Genomic DNA, 23,806 nt, shown 5'->3' on the forward strand with positions numbered 1-23,806 from the left:
ATGAATGGATAAAGAAGATATGGTATATATGTGCACACAGTGGAATGTTACTTAGTCATAAAATATAATGGTATCTTGCCATTTGCAACAACATGAATGGATCTAGAGGGTATAATGGGCTGAGTGAAATAAGTCAGTCAGAGAAAGACAAATGCCATATGATTTCACTTAGATATGGAATTTAAGAAACAAAACAAAGATAGAAAGAAAAAAGACACAAACCAAAAAACAGACTCTTAACTATAGAGAACTCATGGCTACCAGAGGAAAGGTGGGGGGAATGGGTGAATTAGGTGAAGGGGGTTAAGAGTACACTTATCATGATGAGCACTGAATAATATACAGAATTGTTAAATCACCATATTGTACACTTGAAAGTAATATAGCACTGTATATTAAGTATAATGGAATTTTAAAAACAAAAGAGAATAAAGTAGATGTGGCAAGACTGCCAAAATTTTTAAAAATGCAAAAAAAAAAGAATAAATGGATTTGCTACAAAAGTAATTTTTGCCACAAAACTCAAATAGTCTTAATAAGTAATCACAAAGATACGAACATATTGCATTTAGCTGTCACATCTCCTTAAGCCCATCTTGGTTGTGACAGTTTCAGACTCTTTTTGTTTTTGATAACCTTGACAATTTCAAGGAGTACTCCTTCATCAGGTGTTTCACAGACTGCCCTTCATTAAGCGATTTGTCTGATGCTTTTCTCCTGATTACATAAGATTATAGATTTTTTTTTGATAGAAGGACTATGGAGGTGAAATGCCATTTTTATCATACCACATGAGGGGTACATGCTCTCAACATCACTTAGCACTTTTGATATTAACCTTGATTATCTGGAAGAGGTAATGTTTGTCAGGGTTCTCCATTGTAAAGTTATACATTTTCCCCCTTCTTTATTTTTCCTGCTTACTAATGTTTGGATGTACCATAGTTTGTATATTCATTCATCCATTAAAGGACATCTTAGCAGTTTCCAGTTTTGCGAGATTATTAATAAAGCTGTTTTAAATAGTCATGTGCAAGGTTTTATAAGGACATAGGTTTTCGAATCAGCTGGATATACGCCTAAAAGCACTATTACAGGATCATATGGAAGACTACGCTTAACATTGTGAGAAATTGATGAATTGCCTTCCAAAGTGGCCATGCTTTCCCTGTCTCAATGAACAAGAGTTCTCATTGCAGGGCTCCTGGATGGCTCAGTCCATTGAGCATCTGACTCTTGGTTTCAGCTCAGGTCATGATCTCAGGGTCATGAGATCAAGCCCCACATCAGGCTCCAAGTTCAGCATGGAGTCTGCTTCAGATTCTCTCTCCCTCTCCCTTCTGCTCACACTCTTTCTCAAATAAATAAATAAATAAAATTATAAAAAAAAAAAGAGTTCTTGTTGCTCCACATCTTCACCAGCAATTGCTGTTATTAAGTGTGCCTTTTTTAGATATTCTAGCTGATATACTGGCTCTGAATCTATATTTCATATAGTCTTTGCACATACGTCTGTAGTGTCACTTCCCACATTGTATAGTATGTGTTTATTGTCTCCACTACTAAATGAAGCAAGCCCCTTAGGGTAAGTTCTATATTTTATTCACCATAAGCTCTTAGTATCCAACATATGGTAGGTGATTTTTGTTTTTAATGAAAGTAACATTGAATGAAAGTACAAAAGAACTGTATCTAATGAATAATTTCAAATGTGATTTGAGCATAGTTAAATATGTGTCTCTTTTTCATTGTGTCCAGTGCATCAGAACTGTGGATCCCACATTAATGTCCTTTCTAAAAATACTGTCTTTTGAAATATGTTCCAATTAATTAGAGCCACCTATTGAAAAATTAATTTCTAAGCAAAAATTAATTTTGTCTCATATATTAAAATTAATACAGAAATAAATATATTTACTCTTAAAAAAGGCTTTTACTTCTTCCAATCAAGTACCAGTAACAACTTTTTAAAGTCAATAAACATATTTGAACAATATTATCTTTGTGTAAGTGCTTAGCTATATTTTTTTGTGGATGTGATGAAAAATATTAACAATAAATATATTGAGGGCAGTATATAAAATAATATATGCCATGTTAATTGAAAAATTTAAATCAGTTGATATACCCTCAGTGGATCATTTATTCTTCCCCACTTTAGACTATTTTCCCTATATCAAATTTATTATAGTATATAACTATTGTTTCATAGACCATGAAATTAAAACCAATGGAATTTAAGAAAGTTACATGATGTCATTTATCTCTTAAAGTGTTAGGCCAGGATTTAAAGCTGGGTTTAAAGGCAGGGTTTATTTTGTACTTACACTGACCATACATTCAAATGTATTTTTGATCTTAGTTAAATGGTCTTAGCCAGCTAGTTTTTTTTATTAAACTACCAAATCTGAAGTCCCTCAAAGATACAGCTATGTGATCTTATTTCTCATTACTGAATCACCTTGCTCTTCTGTAGGGTACCTTACAGCAATAATGTGATACAGATATCAAAATAAGTGATGATGCAGAAGAAAGCTAAAAAGAGCAAATTTGTCAGAATACACTATAATCATACAAGGTGATTCATTTCCTAATTTTCTTTTTACTTCAAAAATAGCTGTAATGTCATTTTTCTATAGTACCCTGAGGGATTCATAAGTTATTCTCAATGTCAGTGCTTTACTTCCCACATAGTCTCCATTCTTTCAGAAATAAAATTAGAGAAAGCAGAAGAAAGTGACTCAAAGATTCTCAAATTTGTGCCATGTGAAAATTTATTCTCCAACCCATCTCCTGCCTCCCTTGCCAAGATTCTGGACTCTCATGTACTTTTTGCTGACTCCTTAGAATTTATATTCTTTTCTCCTACTCTTTCTGAGATAGAATGTGGATGGATGTCTACTTCCAACAGTAAATCAGTTGCTCTATGCACAAAGAACATTTGTTCTAGTAAATATTTTTCCTTGATTCCTCAGCAAAGTATGAGCTGAGAACTAGTTAGGCTTATGAAATGGCACGAGTTTGGATGCCATAGGAATGTTTTATGTTGATTGAAAAATGTGGGAGACTCAGGTTTCTTAGTGGGTCAGTGGGAGAAATATGATTGGTGTAGGTCCTATTGTTGTTATACACCTACCATTTTTCAAGTTGGTAGTCTAAACATTTTTTTTTTAATTAAAAGGAAAGTCTAAACATTTTTTTTCAAAATTCATATTAACTAGTGCTATGAGTTTATTCATTTATAGATGGGAAGTTAACTTGGAATCATTCCCTGAAACTAGGCTCAGGGTGGTATAACTATTATATTATTGTCATATTTTACATAAAAAAAAAAACAGTGTGACTTTTGAACTGTGGCCTCATTAGGTAGCATTAGAATGGTTTGCAGTTGTGTTTTGTTTTTTGTTTTTTTTTTTCTGATGGACAGGGTAAGATCTTAAAAAAAAAATTAAGTGACTCTGAGAAGAAAGGCTTTATTCAGCTGATGCACATTATGAAGCACCTGAAGAGCAGGTACCTCCCAATGAAGCAGGGTCAAGATTTTGATGTGATAGGGGAAATTGCATACCTGTCCTACAGTTTCAGATTAGGCTGTTTTTTCTTTTAACCAAAACATGTGTTCCTTGTTCAGAGCTCCAATTACTATCAAAAAGATATTTTCTGAGAACTATTTTTGCAAAACCTGCACTTAGTCAGCTAATGGGAGTGAGGAAGTTAGGTAGCAAAAAGAAAGAAAAGGGTGCAGAGGTAGAAAATAAAAGAAGGACTGGGATCTTTGTCATTTGTTACAACCTATGGACCTACCTGACACATTATTTTAGCCAAAGTCCATAGTTTATGTAAAGGTTCAATCCTGGAATTATACATTCTATGGATTTAGAAAAATGTATAATGACATGTATCCACTATTATAATATTATACATAGTAGCTTCATTAACTTGACATTTTTCTGTGCTCTGCCTATTCAAGCTTCCCTTCCCCAACCCTTGCCAACTACTTAACTTTTTAATGTCTTCAGTTTTTCCTTTTCCAGAAATGTCATATAGTTGAAATCATAATAAATGTAGCCCAAATGTAGATGGGCTTCTTTCACTTAGTAATACAAATTTAACTTTTCTCCCTGTCTTCCCATAGCTTTACAGGTTTTTCTTTTGAGCACTGAATAGTATTCCATTGTCTGGATGGATGTACCACAACTTATTTATCCATTCACCTACTGAAGGAAATCTTGGTTGTTTCCAAGAGTTGGTAATTATGGATAAAGCTTCTATAAACATATGTGTGAATGTAAGTTTTCAACTCTGTTGGCTAGATACCAAGGAGTGTGATTGCTGGATTGCTTGGTAAGAGTATGTTTAGTTTTGTAATAAACTGCCAAACTGTCTTCTATAGTCTCTGTGGCAGTTTGCTTTCCCACCAGCAATTCATGAGAATTCCTGTCACTACAAATCCTCACAAGCCCTTGATGCCTGTAGTGTTCCAGATGTTGGTCATTCTAACAGGTTTGTAGTGGTATCTTCTTGTTTTAATTTGCATTTCTCTGATGACCTATTATGTGAAGCATCTTTCCATGCGCTTACCGGCCATCTGTATATCTTCTTTGGTGAGGTGTCCTTGAGTTCTTTGGTTCATATTTGAATTGGGTTGTTGGCTTTCTTCTTGCCGAGGCTTAAGAGTTCTTTGTTCTGGTTATTGTCCTTCATCAGATATGTCTTTTGCAAATATTTTCTCCCAGTCGGTGACTTATCTTCTACTCCTTTGTCAGTATCTTTTGCAGAGAGAAATTTTTAATTTTAATGAAACCCAACTTATTCTTTCTTTCATGAATTATGCCTTTTGTGTTTTACCTAAAAAAAATCATTGCCAAACCTAAGGTCCTTTAGATTTTCTTCTAAATTATCTTCTAGCAGTTTTAGAGTTTTGCATTTTATATTATGTCTATGATCCATTTTGAGTTAATTTTCATAAAGGGTGTAAGGTCTGTGTCTGGATTCTTTTTTTTTTCTCCTTTGTCAAAGGTCAGTTGACTATATTTATGTGGGTCTATTTTAGGCTCTCTATTCTGCTCCATTTATCTGTTTATTCTTTGACCAATACCACACTGTCTTAATTATTGTAACTTTATAATAAGACTTGAATTTGGGTAGTGTCAATCTTCCAACTTCATCCTTTTCCTTTATTGGCTATTCTGGGTCTTTTGCCTTTCTGTATAAACTTCAGAATCCATTTCTTTATTCTAAGAAACAAGATAACTTGCTGGGATTCTGATTGGGGTTGCAATGAATCTATAGAGCAAGATGAGAAGAACTCACTTCTTGACAATACTAAGTCTTCCTACCCACGAATATAAAATATTTCTCCATTTATTTGGTTCTTTGATTTTATTCATCAGAGTTTTGTAGTTTTTCTCATAAGATCTTGTGTTTATTTTGTTAACTATATAACTTATTTCATTTTTGGGGGTGCCAATATAAATGCTACTGATTTTTTTTTCATTTCAAATTCCATTTATTCATTGCTGGTATATAAGAAAGCTATAGACTTTTATATATTAACCTTTTATCCTTCAACCTTGCTATAATTGCTTACTGGTTACAACAATTTTTTGTCAATTTTTCAGATTCTCTATATAGGCAATCACATCATCAATGAACAAAGACAGTTTTATTTATTCTCTCCCAGCCTGTATGCCTTTAGTTCTCTCTCTTGTTTTATTGCATGAACTAGGACATTTGTTTCCTTTAAAAAATTATATCCCTTGGGATTCCTAAGTGATCTCATATGGTAGAAAGGAGAAAAGACTTTTAAACAAGGTTTGTTCAATTTCAGAGTTAAATTTCACTTGGCTAATCAACTTTGATTTTATAAAGGAGCAAACTAAGTTTAAATGACTTGATCAGGATCACACTAGCTTAATACTCAAAAGAATGCTAACATTTCTTTAGCTCAGTGATTATCAACTAGGGTGATTTTCTACCCTAGGGGATATTTGGCAATATAGAGAGACATTTTTTATTGTCACAACTTGGGAAAAAAGGTTGCATCTAATGGGCAGAAATCAAGTATGATACTAAATATCCTATAATGTATAAGACACCCTTCCATAGTAAAGAATTTTTTAGTCCATAATGTCAATAACCCCAAAATTCAGAGGTTATGGAACTCTGGACTTTATATTAGTTAAGCTAACACAAAGTACTAAAACAAATTTTAGTTGCTTAAATAATGGAAATCAATTGTTATTCAGTTGAATCCAATGCAACTATTTCTACTGGGAGAATCTCCTCCAACCTAAGATTTAGGTCACCAGATATATTATCTATCACTGTATAACAACTTACTCCTAAATTTAAATTACCCGTAAATTAAAATGGCTTAACAACAACACATTTGTTTTTTTTTCTTACAATTTCTGTGGGTCAGAAATTTGGGAGCAGCTTGGTTGGACAGTTCAGTTCTGGGTAAGAGTTTCTCATAAAGAGTCAGATATTTGCCAAAGTTGCAGTCATCTAGGGGGTTGATTAAGGATGAAAGCTTGCAATAGCTTCCAAGGGACCCACTGGCAAATTCATGCTGGCTGTTGGCAGGTACTTCAATTTCTCTCCACATGGGCTTTTCTGCAGGGCTGCCTGGGTATCCCCATGGCAGAAGCAACAAATCAAGATATGGAAGTGGGAGCTGCAATGCTTTTTATGACCTAGTTTTAAAAGTCACCTATCACTTCAGCAATATCCTATTTACCATGTAGATCAGCCCAGTTTCAATTTGGGAAAGGACTACACAAAGGTTTGATCAACGAGATGTGAAAATTATTGGGGGTCATCCTCAATGCTGGTTATTACACCTCATTACGTCCATTATATGTTTCCACCAGGCTTCAGAGATCACCACTGAGGTTCTCTTTAACCCAGACAACATAGAGGGAAAGAGCAGAGAAAATCACATGCAGGAGATTTGGGGGTAGCGCTGGCTGTGCACATTCTCTCTTGCTAAACAAAAACCATAGGGGTTGTTGGAAAATGTAATTTACTCTCTGCTTAGGAAGAAAAGTAAACAGCTATGACAAAACATCTACCAAGTTCTGTCATATTTCCAGAAAGTTACTTGAACACAATATTTTAGGCAATGTCATGCCAAAAAAGCATTTCATTTAGAAATCAAAAACATACAAAACTATAATTGGGAGAACAAATCTAATTAATAATTAGATTGAGAGTCGCTATCCAGTAAGAACATATTATGCAATTTAGTATTACATAATTATGCTTTTTATTCTAATATATTTTAAAAATTCTTCACTTTTTCTAGTCATTAATTTACAAGGATAACAAACTAACCTGGATTAAGTATCTTCTTTGTGCCATATAATGTATAACACATTTAAAGACCTGAGAAATAGTCACTATAATCCCTATGCTACATAACAGAAAATAGATGAAAACTATTCAATATATGATTCAAAATGAGAGAGCTATTATTTATTATTTATTATAAATATAATATACAGAATTTATTATTTATTATAAGTAAAATATATAGAATTCAAACCTAAATTGGCCTCACCCTAGTCCTACAAATTTTTATCACACACAGAATAAGGTATTTTCATCTTACCATCAGACTGCTATTACTTTGCTCTTACTTCTTAAGAAGATCTGTGAGGTTTTTTAAACATTTATTTATTTATTTATTTACTTATTTATTTACTTATTTATTTATTTATATTCCCTTGATAGACAAGTACTTACACATTCTAGACATGTCCAAAATTGCAAACTTTTCCGTAACCTTAGACAGAAGGATAAATGCAAAAAAGGAAACTCTAGCCTTGAAAAAGCATTGTGTTAAGTACTGTATCATATTTGGAGCATTTTTGGAGAGTGGTATCATGCATACAAATAAAGGAGTACATAAACAAAGAGATTTAGTTATAGAATACTTAAATTGTATCAGCTAGAAGCTGCAAATACTTCTTTAAAGGACAGATTGTAGAGAAATCTACTGGAAGCCAAAATATTCTCTTCAAAGGGAGTCTTTTAGACATACAGCATACCTTTGCTTATTTCCCATACATTTTGTATGACAAACTACTCAATGTCATTCAGTGCTTGGAAAGGTATTTTATGATCAAGTGATGATTACTTTAGGGTGATGAGATTTGAAAGGTATGCAAATGTGCTCTTTGATGGAAGAGCCATTTACCTCGGAAAAGCAACATTACTAGAAACCTGATACATTTAGAAGTAAATGGCAAACCCAGTGAGCCTCACAGTATTTGGCTGGTTCTTAATCAGCAACATATCCAGAAACATCCAGTGCCAGGATCTGAAAATGGTAATATAGTTAAGCATTGGAAAAGTCCATAATTTTTCAGTCTTAGCTGTGAGCTAAATTGGGCCTAAAAATACACCTTAAGACACATAGGGACAATTGTCTTGGAGCATGTTCATAGACTTCTGATCTCTTTTCATTGCTCCTCTATTAATTTCGATTCAAGAAAAACGTGGGTTGTTTTTTTTTTTTATGTTTGTTATTGCAGTTGTTGCTGTTTTTTTGTTTATTGTCATTATTGCAGCTAGACTTATTTAACTTTGCTTGTGGTTTACAAGAGGGTTTTTGTGTTTAAGATTTTATTTATTTATTTGACACAGAGAGATATAGCGAGAGGGAACACAAGCAGGGGGAGTGGGAGAGGGAGAAGCAGGCTTCCCGCAGAGCAGGGAGCCTGATGCGGGGCTCCATCCCAGGACCCTGGGATCATGACCTGACCTGAAGGCAGATGCTTAACCTACTGAGCCACCCAGGCTTCCCTACAGGAGTGTTCTTATTCTAGGGAATCCTCTTTGTGTATTACTAATTAAAATCATTAGTTCATGTACTGGGGGCAAATTCTTAGATAGTTTTTATCATAGTCAGCTTATAAGGAATAGAGGATTTTCCTGAGCCCTCATCTTTTTCCACTTGTATTAGCAGTCTAACCACCACTTCTCCCAATGCCAGCATTACCAATGAACAGTGGTCTTGTGGTTGGAAGGCTAACAGGAAAGACTTTTCTCTCTCTTGACCACACCCTTCTTCCTCCCTCACCTTTTCAAGTTAAAAAAAATAAAATTAACATATATACCAGGAATAAAATGCTTGGTAGAGCCATAATATTAAATACTATTTACGTAAGATTTTACCTCAAGGATCTCTATAGAATCTTCACTACAGAACTATGACCCATGCTTTGACATCAATAGTTTAAAAAGTATAAACATAATGAAGAACTTACATGGCATGATATTATGTGATGCCTCAAAGCCTTAAGTTCCTTTTGTTGATGTTAAGAAAAATTTCCAACAAGGAAGGAAGGAAGGAAGGAAGGAAGGAAGGAAGGAAGGAAGGGAGGGAGGAAGGAAGGAAGGAAGGAAGCAAGCAAGCAAGAAAGAAAGCAAGAAAGAAAGAAAAAAAAAAAAGAAAAGAAAAATGGCTCCAGACCAAGGTGGTATAGTGTGGTATCTGGTGGTCTGTGAAACAAAACAAAGCAAAAGCAAATATTAAAAAAAAAAAAAGTTGAATTTTATCAAACTAAAAGCTGAAAGTCCCTACTAGTCTCTGTACTGTCTTAGAATCACATTCAAGAGAGGTAGCTCTCATGCACTATCTCTACCCGTCATAAGCAGATCAGATCCGATGGGGTAAGAAAACATGGTTCACTGGAAAGAATATTAACTTTAAAGTTAGATTATGTGAAAACACTGGAATGATTATTTAACTTCCAGAAGCCTCTGTAACTTCATCTTTAAAATTAGAATCACTAAAATTAGTACCCAGGGTTTCTGTGAGAATTAGATACAGAACATGCACAAAATCTGAGAGCAGAAGGCTTGTTCAGTTAAAGTTATTGGTGCACAGTTTGAGCACATGAGGCTATTTGAGGATCTCACCCATGTGGTCTCACAATCCCAAAATGGGCCAGGTCATCATGCAAGTGCAGGGATTTTTATATTTTCTTCTTTACTATCTCAGTATTTCTAATTACGTGTTGGATTCTTAGTTTATTTAAATCCTTTATGGATCAATCTATGGATTTGTTTTCACCTCCACTTTCAAATACTGGTGTGATGGGAAATACATAGCATTTAATGGCTATCTCCTTGATTTTGCAAGTTTCTAACTTCAACTGTAAAGAAACTCCTTGTCAGCTCTACACTTTTCCCTGCTAAACACCTTTGCCTGCCTAAAAGAAAAAAAAAAAAATTATATACTGATGACATTCAGAGACAGTGGTATTTTGAAGCAAATAAACAAAAATCACTCCTCAGAATTATACCTATATGATCACCTAAGCAAAGCATATTCTAGAGCCATTGCTTCTTACTTTTTCTTATTTGATTCTAAACTGAGCAACAGTAAAGCAATATTGTGTTGTTGAGAAAGCATGCATTTTGAAATCAAATTGGCCTAGGGTCCACCCTGTCCCCACTACTTAACAACTGTATATTTTGTTCATGCCTCCTTGTGGCTCTAAGTCTCTCATCATATTGTAATTTTAATAATACCTGCTTGCTGTGATGATAATGTGCCTAATGCAATATACATTTCCCACAAACTGCTTCTGTTTTGGAGATTCAAGCCTACCAGACTTCTGGCTCCCAGCCTGGTAGGCAGCAAAGTTGAAAGTGCTGGATACAATTAGTAACTTTGTGCATCTTCAGTTATAATCATGTGTCATTGGTGCTCCAGTAAGTGTAATTCAATAGACTGAAGAAAATACTCATTTTATTTTGTATTTTTGTTTAAAAGCTGTATTTTACGTTAAAGGCACACAAGTCTTTGGCAATAAAAGAATCATGTAAAATTACAAATGAGAAAGCAAAATTATCCAAAACCTCATTATAGGAAAATAGGAAAAATTTATACTTCAGTGTAAAAGCATAAAAAGCATAAAAGCATGGCACTGTAACCATATATATAGGCATATACATGTGGCATTGTGGGCATGTTTCACTCCACCTGTGCTGTAGAAAAAAAGTTCCGTGGGGCACCTGGGTGGCTCAGTCAGTTAAGCATCTGCCTTCAGCTCAGGTCATGATCCTGGAGTCCCTGGAGCAAGACCCACATTGAGCCCCACATCAGGCTCCATGCTCAGCAGGGAGTCTGTTTCTCCCTCTGCCCCTCACCCTGCTCTTCTGTGCGCTCTCTCTCTAGTGCTCTCTCTCTCTCTCTCTTTCTCTCTCTCTCTCTCAAATAAATAAATAAAATCTTAAAAAAAAAAAAAGGAAAGAAAAAAATTCCATGACTCTATGTTGGGAAATACCATTCATATTATTCTTAGTGATTACATTATTTTATACAAAATCACTTGAAAATATCTAATCAATTCTCTACTGAAAAATATCTGTAAAGCAAAGCTCAGAGAAGTAACTGCGTAGGTCCCACAGCTGAAGAGTACTGAGAAAGGAAAATAGACTTACGTCTTTCTGTCATCCTCAAAGTCCATCTGCCCCCCACTACAGAATATTGGATTACTTTCCTCACATAGCATTTCCAATTGTTTGAATGCATGTCATTGACCTAAACAAATCATTGTAGGTTCTGAAAACCAGGTTAATGTTGTGGGTTATATGGCCCATTCATTTTTGCCTTGTCACTCATATAAAAGAAGATTCTTGCCAATATGGTTGTAGCTCTGTGTGCTTAGAATGTAAAGAAATTAAATGAAAAACCCTCGCTTTACATAATTCTGAAAGTTAACATGGAAAATTCCACCATAAAAATGCCCTCAGCTGCATTAGAAACATTAGCCCCAGGCTTAGTTTGCACTGAACTAAAATGATCAGTTAGAACAATAAAACAATGCTCACCAGTTGCCTGGCATTGTACAGACCCAGTCATAAAGTGCATGTTATCATGTAACACCCACTGGGACTAATTATTCCCTTTTATGTACGGAAGAGCACAAGCTGTGCAACCTTTGGGAGCTCTGACTACTCAGAAAACCTTCTATTCCTCTCTCCTCCCACTCTCTGCCCACAATAGGGATTCTCCCATCAAGCCTCCATTTGGCTAAGAGAGAGAATAGAAATCTGTGGTAATTGATAGTCTCTGCTCTGGCTTGAAGTGGAGCAAAAGCCTACAATTGTCACTTCTCTACTCAGACATATTTAATGGGTTCCCACTGCCTATGGGATAGAGTCTTTAACATGGCCCCAGGCCCTCAAAGATCCAGACCACTTGTTTTCACGGCCTTGTTTTCATCACTGTTCTCGGAAATGGCTCTGTTCCCTTCCACCAAGCCTCTCTATTCATAGTTTCCCAGAAGCCAATCTTCACACCTCATCTTTTGGAACATCACTGCAGCTTCCAAACATGCTTCCCTATCTCTTCTGCTGATGTGAAGTCAGTCCCCTTCACATAGTCAGGTTAATATGCCACCTGGTCCGTAATGACATCCAAACTACCTTGGGCTTTGTTAATGTCTTATCTACTTATTAGTAACATTTATTTGCTCCTAAATGCATCTGACTAAGGTCAATTTTATTTTCTGACCCCACATTGTTTTTCTCTGCCAGGAAAAGAATTGTCTTTTATTTTTATTTTATTTTACTTTACTATTTATTTATTTATTTGTTTATTTATTTATTTATTTTAGATTTATTTATTTATTTGACAGAGAGAGACACAGCAAGAGAGGGAACACAAGCAGGGGGAGTGGGAGAGGGAGAAGTAGGCCTCCCGCTGAGCAGGGAGCCCGATGCGGGGCTCGATCCCAGGACCCTGGGACCATGACCTGAGCCGAAGGCTGACGCTTAATGACTGAGCCACCCGGGCACCCCAAGAATTGTCTTTTACTCTGTATGTAGCTGCTTAAATTCTGACATATCTTCTCTTAGGTGTTCAAATAGAGTGATTCCGCTTTTTTTGGACTAGAGAATTTAACCCTTTAGGATAAAGCCTTTTGAATTACAGTGACTTGGGGGAAAAAAAAAAAGTATTTTTTTTTTTTTTACAGACTCACAGAGAGAAACATCTTTAGTTTTATCCCTGTTTAAAAACCTTTATCCTGGGTCCGCGTAGACCATCTGACACTACTGAACCCCAATTAGCACCTGTGAATGCAGGTAGTACCCGTAACTCTCATGAAGACAGTCTCAGATAAGAAGAGGAGATAATTTCATTGTATTTGGTCACAACAGAAGACATGATCCCTTCAGAAGATCTCTCAGGGCCCTTTTTACCAAAGAGGTCTGGAAGAGAAATGGGGCTGCTGAGTATGACAGTGAAATGTTGAACTTTTAAGCAGTCATGCTGGTATAATACTGGGAATATTTAAAGAGGCCTTTAGTTATTTTGCTGTTCTCATATTATAGGCAAATAGTCATAGTTTATCTTCTGCTGGGCTGCTTTAGGGTCTTCTAAGCCTATCTCAATAGGTAAATATCAATTGTTCAGCCATAAAAGTCCATAAAAACCAGAGTTCCAGAAAGAGCATTATGTTTTGCATACAGTAATGAGTTTGTAAGTTGTTTTATAAGCCCTGTGCAACAAAAATGGAAGTGTGAATACCAACAATATGATATTTCAGTTACTCTCTGGGGCACTTAATAATATTAGCAATATGTCTCAATCAAGCTCACACTACATTTATTAAGGAACTTTATGTGGTTTTCTTTTTCAATTTGAAGCTAATACATGGCTAAAAAAAACTCCAAGTAAATGTGTGGCATCAATCCTTGTACACCAGCTGATGTTTACAACACAACACATCATAGGACATTACTTCCAGAATGACTTGAAAGCCAAATCATGAATTTAGAGGGCTATATGAATTCCTATTATCAATTTTCAACAACCCAGACAATTCTACAGGATATAAACTAAAGCAACTATAAATCATAAACAAGGCCCCTAGTCCACTTATCTTGTTAATTACTCCCAACTACAGTTCTCCAACTAGACCCTGGCAGGTAAAGAAACAATTTTTAATCAATCCAATTTTAATGACACTCAGAACATTATTCCTCATTCAAATGGATATACCTCTTACTCTTTTGCTAACGGAAGAAACATTTAATTTGCTTTTCTCTACCAACAGATTATCAATCTAGAACTGGTATACCTATAAGGTATTCAATAATTTAAGAACAGACACAACGCATTTGTAGTGTTTGTTTTAAATCAAGTTTTTTGGACAGTTCCAGATTTGGTTATCCTACGCATACATCATTCCTTTTGACAAGACCAATGTAACAGCCAACAGAGGTCCTATATCCAGATCTCCTTGGGTCCCTTTTATATTTCTGTAAGCCCTTCCCTGCATTCTTGTTAACGGTTTATGCCTGAGACTCTTTTCCTGTGTGTGGCCCACAGACTACTAGAGCCACTTTTCCCTGCAAGCATAGAGTTTAAATCCTTTTGGTGCAGATTTTAGCCAATGATACAAAGATTGACAGGTTAGGGTGTGAGACTTAAGTCCCTGGCTGCAGGAGCTGGTAACTCCTGAAGCAAATCTCGCACTCCAGAATTTTCCAGTGAAATCAGTGGAAATGGCCTTCTGCCATGCTTTGCCACAAATCATAGCCTTGTTTGGCTTCCCTTCCTTGGCCTGCTTCTCCTTTCACCAGTTTATCTTGGGGGTTCTTCCTAGTAAATCACTTGAATACAAACACTTGCTTTGAGTTTTGCCTCAGGGGAACTTGAAGTAAAATAGCTTGTTTTACATAAAGTTGTCTGAGTATTAACTACAATTCTTTGTCTACCAGTAAAGAATGATACGAACATAATTTATTAGTGACTCCTTTGCAATAATAATTTTGGTTACAGTTCTTTTGGAGAGAGCGTGGGTTTAGGAATTAAACCAAGGTTCAAAGTCAATCCGGGCAGTTCACTAGCCATGTAACATTGGAAACATTAATAGTTGTTCCTTCTTCAATTCCACTGGAATAAATCCCCAAAGGAACATATTGAACATTAATATGTCTAGCGTAGTGCTTTGTTCGTAGAATTTCTCATTATCAAATAGCTCTCTTTGTCTGAGCCATCCCTCTACTTGTTTGAAAATGTTTAATCTACAAAAAGTATGATACATTCAACCCAACAGCAGTAGGAAAGTCCATTAATTTATTCCATATAGGTTAGACCATGTCATCCTGACTATTGATCTTTCAGGAAAAGACGGGATTTTAAGAGGGTAGGAGACAGAAAGGCATAGGGTTTAGAAGTATTATGCTTCTGAATATGTCATGACAGATAATATATCCTCCCCTCTAATCCAGAAAGCCAATACTATTTTCTACCTTTTTCCTCCCACCTGTGGTGGCATCACCAAACTTGAATAGAAATACCATTATAGAAGCAAAGTTTTTTAAACTCCAGATGTTAGGGAGAAATGTATCTTCAAAAGTTTACCAGGGAAGTCAAAGCCACTTGATATTTATTATAAAGGCAAGCTGCTCAGTGAGTGTGTCTATGAGGTAGGAACATTATATTGCTCATGTTATCCTGTAGTTAAAATTATTTGCCCAACATCTATGATCCCTTCCTCCTTTCTCACAGAAATTCATTTTCTTTGGGTATCTAACCTTTCTTATGCAAGTCCCTGCGGTGCGAGCGAATCTGAATTCAGCTCCATCTCCATGAGAGGGCATGAATAGTCGAAAGATAATGTCATGTTTATTGATTTAAAAAAAAAAAAGTACATGACCTAACTTGGGAAAATAAATTTTGGGTTAAGTATTTCTAAGTCTTTTGAATAAGTTATTCCTGGAATTTGAGAGAAATCTGAAACAAGTTTCTTATCTCTCTCTCATTTTCATGGGAAGTTATCAACCACATATGAGTTTAGCAACTGCTGCAACCATTTCACAGTTGGACTAAAGATGAAACTAAAGGAAGTAGCAAAGCCCAAAGAATTACAGAGAAATAGAATTAGAGCACTCAATTCCAAAGAGAGTCATTTCTCTATTTGTGTGAGCTAATACATTTCCATATTTTTAAAGTCAATTTGATAGGGTCTATTTTGGTAATAAATTACAACCAACCTGAATTAAACTGCATGAATTTATTCCCTCACAGTTCTGGAGGCCAGAAGTCTGAAATCAAGGTGTTGATGTGGCTGGTTCCTTCTGGAGGCTCTGAGGGAGAATATTTCCCATGCTTATTTCCCATCTTCTGGTGGCTTCTGGCAATTCTTGGCATTCATTGGTATATAGACACATTCCTCCAATCACTATCTCAGTTTTTTTCATGGCTGTCCTTCTGTGTTAGGAAACTGTGTTACCACTAAGACTTGATTAGGGCCTGACCTAAATCCTGAATGATCTTGTCTTAAGATCCCTTACTTAAATCTACAAAGATCTTATAAAGTCATATTCACAGGCGCCAGGAGTTAGGACTTGGTGATTTGTCTTTTTGGAGACACAGAATTCAACACCCTACAGCTGAATTTCTGTTTCTCACAGACACAACCATTCTTTCTGATAATGGACTCAAATTTAAGTCAAATAAATCATCCCCTTATTCTGTGGCATAACTCTAGGATCCTGGTCTTACAAAATGATTGAATTCTACAATTTAAACTTTGAAAGGGCATTTTTGGTCATCTCATCTAATGTTTCCCCTACCATAAAAATCTCTTTAAGGAGTTCCTAAACAACAGCTGTCTGATACTGGTTTTAATTCCTCTGAAATGTGTATATTTTTCATGACATCTATATCACTTCCAGAAAATTTTGACCATTTGAAATTTTCTATGACCAGAAAGCATACCTTGCTTTTCAAGAGCCCAAAATGTGTAGTTTATATATATGAAAGAGCATTTTAGATCCTTATTGGAGCCATAAAAAATGTACATGGTACTAAGAGTAATCTCTGAAAGAGTGTATTGGATTAACAGATGGAAGAGAAAAATGTCTGCTTTGGGTAAGCAGTTTAATTTCTGCATATTTTATGTGAGTTTACCATTAAGACTTGATAAATATAATATTTGCTTCTATTATACATAGGGGTAGGTTAAAATGAAGTTTGTGGACTTTAGTAAATGAAAACTAAATGCTCATATCCTTTGGTACACAATGAAATGAGGGAGAGACACAAAACATCCAGAAGTAAGACAGATAGGATAAATGCCATGGATGTGAAATTGTTTCTGATTTTAGAATCTTTTACACTTATTCAATAAATACCCAGAGGTATCAGTTCATACTTCCTGGCATTTCCCTTCAAAACTATTACAAAAACAATTTGTGAGGCTCTTAAAAGAGATAAAATCAGATTTTTCAGCAACATAATATAGAGCCAAATTTCTCTTTGCCAAAAGCCAAAAACACCTTTGAAAGTTGTATTGGGTCAACAGAACGCATAGATTGGGGAGTTTTAAATATGAACTATTTGAACTGAGTCTCAGGATAGAATACCATAATTCTGTGACTCTAAAGGTACAGACATGAACAAAACTCTTGCCAAACAATGCTCAACTCACACCTCCAGCCAGTTATCCTCAGTGTTGAAACCATTTCAAAACAGACAACAAAAAATAAAAATAAAAGGAACACCAACAAATATGTTAAGAAAAGTTGATACAATGGATCCTTCATAGAGGATTTGGATTCAATTCCTGTCTTTATCTCTTCCAAGTCAATGATCCAATTACTAAGTTAACTTTTTTCCATATAAATAGAAGTCCAGATTCATTTTGAGAAACACTGGACTCTCCACTACATACCTATCAGAATGGCCAAATTCCAAAACGCCGACAATGCCAAATGCTGACAAGGATGTGGAACAACATGAACTCACGGCTGGTGGTACTGCACATGGTATAACCACTTTGGAACACAATTTGGCAGTTTCTAACGAAACTAAAATACTCTTATCATATGATTCAGCCATCACCCTCCTTGGTATTTACCCAAATGAGTTGAAAATATATGTCTAAGAACAAAAATCTACACAGATGTTTATAACTGCTTTATCCCTAAAGGCCCCAACTTGGAAACAACCAAGATGTGCATCAGTAGGTGAATGGATAAATAAACTGTGGTCCATCCAGACAATGGAACACTATTCAGCACCACAAAAGAAATGAGCTTTCAAGCCATGAAAAGACATGGGGAAACTTAAATGCATATTGCTAAGTAAAAGAAGCCAATCTGAGAAGGTTACATACTTTAAGATTGCAACCATATGACATTCTGGGAAAGGCAAAACTATGAAGACAGTAAAAAGATCGGTCGTTGCCAGGCATTAAGGTAAATAGAGGATAAATAGCTGGAACACAGAGGACTTTTAGGGCAGTGAAAATACTCTTTATGTTTATAATGGCCACATGTCATGTACGTTCCTCTAGACCCATAGAATGTATATCAAAGACAAAAAGAACCTTACTGTAAACTATGAAATGGGTGATAATGGTGTGTCAATATAGGTTCATCATTCAGAACAAATATACCTCTGGTTTAGGATACTGATAGTGGGAGACGCTATGGGGGCAGGGGAGGAAGGTGGCAGGATGAGGAAGGAAATACATGAAAGCGGTGTATTTTTCACTCAGTTTTGTTGTAAACCTAAAACTGCTCTAAAAAATAAAGTCTATTAAAAATAGAACACTGGAATCTATAAATAAACTTTAAAAACATTTTTTTAAAGATTTTATTTATTTATTTGACAGAGAGAAAGAGAGAGAGGGAACACAAGCAGGGGGAACAGCAGAGGGAGAGGGAGAAGCAGGCTTCCCGCAGAGCAAGGAGCCCGATGTGGGGCTCGATCCCAGGACCCCAGGATCATGACCTGAGCCGAAGGCAGACGCTCAACCGACTGAGCCACCCAGGCGCCCCATAAAAACATTTTCTTAGGTAGTTCTCAAAAATCATTTTAAGAAACATTTTTCTGTATTTTTCCCAGCCTATTTTTTTGTGCATAGTATTTTTCTTGCTTAATACTATATAATACTATTATTAAATAATATTATTAAATGATAATACTCTCTTAGTTCTATAAATATTTGTGTATATATTATGGTCCAGACATTGTTAGAAGCAGTCAGAATACAATTATAAACTTGAAAGAAAAACTTTGTTTTCATGAAAGCTGAATTATAAAAGAAGGAAAATACCCCAAAAAGACAGGTCTATAAATAAATTTTAATTTGCTGATCCATGTTGTACAAATATAATGATAATAAGGTTTATGTGAATTAAAATTAATTGAAAATATGAGGTACCTCCCCTCTTTTTTTAACATTAGAAAGCTGATAATTTACCTTGGAAAACTGATAATTTTAAGTTATTTTCTGTCTTTTTGAAATATATACAAACCTTTTTAAAAGCTAAATAAGCCTCTTTATAGCTTTAAGACCCAGGGGTGTCTTTCTCAAGGATCTGGGAACCAATTTTTGAAACACAATCATCAAAAAATATAGTGTCCCTATCTCCTGGTTTCTGTGGGATGGTAGAAGCCTTCAGTGGGCACCATGTTTCAAGTTGCAAAAATATCTTGTCATAAAATAGGAGATGTTTATTTTTCCTTTGGATAAAGCCAGTGGCATAACATAGTAATCATCCCAATTACTAAGTGAATTTAAGATGAACCATGTATGACAAATAATGCTGTCAAGTGCTTTTATTTGAAAACTAGTTATTGTTTATCTTGAGAATACACATACGATGGGTTGTATCTGCTTGAACATATAGAAGGATGAGCTTTCTTCCTGTCTTTGAAATCTGTTGGGAGATGGCTGGTGATGTACATCAGAATCTGGTTTAATGCTTCTTTAACAATAAAATTGTGTTTTTTTCTCTTCTGCTGATGTGGAGAGGTTTTCTGGGTTAAGAAGACATTTTGTTTTTAATTACATTTCCCCAACATGAGATAGACAATTATGTAACATATTGTTTTTGGGGTTGTGAATTCAGAGAGAATGGTCTCTAAAATTCTCTAGAGAAATGATGTTTGAGTAGAGATCTGAATGTTAGGACGGAACCAGCCATATAAAATATCTGTGGTGAAGAGTACAAGCAGTGAGAATAGCAAGTGTACCAGCTCTAAGACAGAGATGAGCTGGCTTGTTCAATAACACAAATAGGCCAGTGAATGTCACCTTTAGAGAATGACAAAGTGATGACAGATGAGGTGAGAGAGATAAGTTGTGGCCAGGTTAAGTAGGGTTTGCAGTCATTAAAAAACTAGAGTCAAAAAAATTCTAAGTGCAATTATGTTATAATCTAGCTCTTGTGCTTAAAGATATTACTATGTCTGTTTTGTATGGACCATAAAGAGGAGATAACTTCAGCGAGAAGCCGATTCAGTGTCTATGACAGTTACCCAGGCAACAAACAGGACTACAGTAATAGTGGTAGATGTCGAGTGAGGTGGTTTTCCCAATAAATTTTGGAGATAGACACTCCATTTGGAGATGAGGGCTAAGAAAAAGAGGGGACTAGGAATAACTCTTAAGTTTTTGGCTTTTCTGATGGGATGAATGATGCCATAAAGAGCTAATGCAGACTGAGGAATATTAAAGGGGCTGCGGGATTCTATTCCAGCCATGTAGTGTTTGAGACACCCATTAGGTATTCAAACAGACGCATCAAGTTAGCAGCTAGAGATGAGTCTGGAAACTCAGAAATACATTTTGGGAAATCAACAGTTTAAACTATATTTTCAACCATGGGTCTGAATGTCATCTAGAATAGAGTAGAGGTAGTGGGGGAAAAAAAAAAATGGTGGATGCAAACTGTGCCCTCAGGCAAATGAACATTTGGAGAACTCAAAAAGGGGGAGAAGCCAGGAGAGGAGAATAAAGAAGAGTCATTAGTAGAGTAGTAAATAAAACAAAATTATGATGTTTCTCCCGTGCCAAAGTAATAATTCTGGTTTAAAAGGAAGTTGTCAATTGGGTAGGTACTGTTTAAGTTCAAGGGTGATTAGGACAGATATTTGACATTTTTATTTGGAAAGCTGGTCATTTGGTGACTTTGATGAGATCAATTTCAATGGAATGACGGGGCAGGAAATCTCAATTGAGTGGAATAAGGTGAAGAGGAAAAGACTAGATAGCTTTTTCGGTAACTGGTAGGAAACAGGAGTATAAAAAAGAAGAGAGTTTTGTTACTTTATTTTTTAATAGGGATGAGTACAGAATGATACAAATTATCCAGTAGAAAGGGTGAAAACACTTACCAAAAAAAAGAGAAAAAAAACAAAAAGCAGAAGCTAATACGGCAAAATCCTTGAGTTGGCTAAAGTAGCAAGAGAATGCAATAGGCAACCGGAAGCTTTGGTTCTAGCTACAGGGAAGGCCATGTCACCATTATAACAGGACAGGGTATATGGGTACCATTTTAAGTAAATGTATTGATTCATGTGACTCTTATGATCTTCCTTTTCTCAGTGAAATAAAAATACATAGGCCAGCTTTAAAGGAAAAAGAGGCCGGTATAAAATAGTTGTCTCAGTGTTATTTTTCTTGGAACTGTAGTAGGATTTCTGGGTAATGCAAATAAACTTAACTTTATGATAGATTTTTATACTTTGATTATCAATTATTGCTTTATCACAGGCAGCTTTCTTGCTTTAAGATAAAATCCATAGTGTGATTCTTAAACAATGCAAATCTTTAATTTGATAGCTGTTCTGATATTTACCAATGATTTGTTGAATTTGGAAACATTTTCCTAATATTTTACTATTATAACTGCTGTAATTCATGAATATCATTAAAGGCATTTTTTTTTTCCCTGTGTGCAATAACATTATTCCCTTCTGTTGGTTTTCCCACAGTGGTGCCAAATGGATCAGAGTGTGAGCATTTTATGGCCTTTGATATATATATATATATATAGTCAAGTTGAGTTCTAGATGGTTTACCTCAATTTATCCTGCCACCATAAATGTATGTGACTGTTCATTTTACTTCATCCTTGTCAGATTTGTTTAGTAGTGTATTGCTTGACAATTTGTTAAACGACCTGTGGTGTCTTAGCTTGTGTTTTCCCCAGGAGAAGACCTGAGGCCAGGATCTTAGTGCGAATGGCTTCTTTGGGGAGGTGATCACAGGAGTATCAGTAGCGGGATGGGGATGCGTGAGAGAAGAAAAGGGAGCCAGTAACCGGTGCCCTGTTAAGTCAGTTACCTCTGTGGGTAACTGGAGTTGAAACCCACTGGGAAGACTCTGGGAGCCAGTGTAAATGCCAGGCCTCAAAGTGATCCCAACTATGTGGGGAAGCAATTATGGTATTTATACACAAATGCCTGCTTACCACTGGTTGAAGTTCCTCCTGGTGCCTTAAATCGATTGGAACTTCTGATCTGCACCATGAGCACCAGGGCATGTTTTAACAGCATGGGAGAGTCACCACCCGAAGGAAAACAGAGGAGAGTCTAAAATTGGCTGGAGATGAGTGTGGGCACGGACAGCATTAACCACACACAGTACCTTGCTTGCATTGCTTTTTGATATAATAGCAACAATGTGAAAAACACAAGATCGGCAGAATTTGTTTAGCCATTGCTATGTACCCAGCACTCTGCTGACCCTGGCACATCCAGTCCTTTCTCTTCATTTCACCTCAGATTTCAAGACCCCAGCTATTTTGTTGTTTCTGTTGTTGACAATATAGATATTTTCAGAGATTTTTATTTTTTAATTCTGTAACCATAATTTAAAAAAAAAAAAAACCTCACCACCATCCTTGATAACTTATTCTTTTATTCATTTCATTTTTCTTACTTGAGTTCTATTTTTTTTTACTTGAGTTCTATTTTTAATTAATTTTCAATATCCTCAAGTTTTCTTTTTAACATACCTAGATGAAATATTCATGAAGCATACCTGGGTGAAATATTTTCTGAGGCTTCATATAGGAAATTTTTTTTTATTCTTTTCCAACATGATTAATAACTTTGTTGGATATAAAGATCTTGGTACATAGTAGCCCCACGCTAATTCTGTCCTTACTTTTATTATTGGATTCTGTAAAAATAAATAAACAAATAAATAAATAAGAGAAAAAGAAAGAAAGAAAAAAGAAATAAAGCCAAAATGATTTTGGTATGTGTTTCTAGAAAACTTTTTTTTTTTCCTCTTTTGGAAATTTTTTTTAAAGATTTTATTGATTTATTTGACAGAGAGAGACACAGCGAGAGAGGGAACACAAGCAGGGGGAGTGGGAGAGGGAGAAGCAGGCTTCCCGCAGAGCAGAGAGCCCGATGCGGGGCTCGATCCCAGGACCCTGGGACCATGACCTGAGCCGAAGGCAGACGCTTAACAACTGAGCCACCCAGGTGCCCCTCCTTTGGAAATTTTTGGTATTTTTTTCATCACTGAAATATAAAAATATTTCCTATTTATGTATTTGTCCTAAAACATTTTAATTAGTTTTTAATTTCAATTTTCCTTTCCTTTTTTTAAGTATGGTAATTTTTTTTTTTTTTTTTTTTTTTTTTTTCCTGTAAAGGCTTCTACTCTGTTTCTTCTATTTTCTCCTATGGCCAGACTTAATGTGCATAGGTTGGAATCCTAACATATGTCCCCCCAAAATACTGTCTTTTAAAATAATTTACCAAAAGATAACTTTCCCCCAGTATTCTGGGGTTTTTCTTTCAATTGTGTGTCATTGTTGAAGGAGTATATCTCAGGTTTTTCCTCTAGAACACAAATTAGAGACTGTTGCTATTCCTACTCTATTCGTATGTATGCTTCTACAACTCCCATGGCTCACCTGTCTTCTGCTTTACAGACCTAATATATACATGTCTCTTACTAGCAGACCTGAACTCAGAATTATATGGGTAAAGGATTTTGGTAAAATTTAATCCTAAACT

The sequence above is a fragment of the Mirounga angustirostris genome, unplaced genomic scaffold (genome assembly GCF_029215605.1).
Source record: "Mirounga angustirostris isolate CCGP_5_RB_7025 unplaced genomic scaffold, mMirAng1.0.hap1 SCAF_13, whole genome shotgun sequence".
In the NCBI taxonomy this organism is placed as follows: Eukaryota; Metazoa; Chordata; class Mammalia; order Carnivora; family Phocidae; genus Mirounga; species Mirounga angustirostris.